Source organism: Egretta garzetta, unplaced genomic scaffold (genome assembly GCF_000687185.1).
Source record: "Egretta garzetta isolate BGI_Z169 unplaced genomic scaffold, ASM68718v1 scaffold53, whole genome shotgun sequence".
NCBI lineage: Eukaryota > Metazoa > Chordata > Aves > Pelecaniformes > Ardeidae > Egretta > Egretta garzetta.
In genome coordinates this window covers 3,453,058-3,454,295 of record NW_009259312.1, presented here as the reverse complement: position 1 = coordinate 3,454,295, position 1,238 = coordinate 3,453,058, and positions in this window count along the sequence as shown.

Sequence of the window (1,238 nt, the reverse complement as noted above, 5' to 3'; positions counted from 1 at the left end):
CAGCAAGGAGAGGGAAGGGGCGATGCTCTTTCCCAGGGGGCTGCCCTGCGCCCGAGTGCTCCCCACCTCTCCGCCAGCGCCTGGGGGGCGGCTGCCGCGTTCGTCCGCCCACAGTGCCGCGAAGTGAGGAAAGACAAGGACGAGTTTATCCCAGACAAGGGAATATTAGGTCCTTCCCAACCTCCTCTGAAGGAAGGAAATCCAACAGTCTCCCTGCTTCATCCCGTATGCTGAAAGAAGAGGGGACGTCTCTGTCAGGTGTTGCCCCAGCGCAGAGCACACAGCATGGCCTCCCCCGTGGCCGCAGGGGAGCAGGCAGGTGGGTGCCAGGCATCCCGTGCACCTCTGCTACCCACCTCTTGGCCGAGCAGCAGGCTTGATATGCCCCTGGCCTGCACATCCCTAGGGAGCTATTGTGCTTCTGCTTGAAGCTTGGTTCTTCGAGGGGTTGGTCTTGCACCCATCTCCTTGACACCTCGCTATATGGATCCTGCAGCTGTTTTCTCTTTTTGCTGCTTTGAGGCCCACAAAACTGTACAAGATCGAGACAGAAAAGAGAGATTTTGTCACTTAGTCCATCTCATAGGCCCTGGGAAGACTCTTCTCACTTAATGTTTCCTTTTCCTCTGATTTCAGCAGGTCACTTTCACAGGAGGCCCTCCTCTGCCTTTCTATCTCAAACTCTGGTGTTCTTTGGGTCTATGTTCAGTTGAGTTAGGGATAACCTCAAAAGCAGTTGGCTTTGCATTTGCAAAATAATCAACCAGTGCCACTGGCTGTAGCTTTGTGTAAGCTTTGAGATGTAAGTCGGTGGCAGATTACTGCACATATGCTAATGAGTGACATCAGAGATGCAAACGACTACTCTTGAAGGAAGCCAAAGGCACAGGTGAAGAACAGAACATCACATTCATGACGCAGGAACACAACATATGCCATTGGCAGCATATATATGACTCCTACTTATTCCTAGGTACATGCATTGGTTGGTAGATGTTGTCTGTTCCTTTATGAGAGTCATGCCCAGAAGATGGAGTCTATTCCAGTTCAGGCAGGGGTAGGGATCAGGCTGTGGGGTGGCTGGTAATGTTCCTTGTTTAAATTGAGGTGGCAGTTGTCACTTTACCTCTCTATTTAAATAAATGGTTATCTGTATGGATAGGTGGGGCATAAAGTCCATCTTTATAGCACTCCTGAAGCTCAAAGCACTCTACAAATATTACCTATGAATTCCTGTA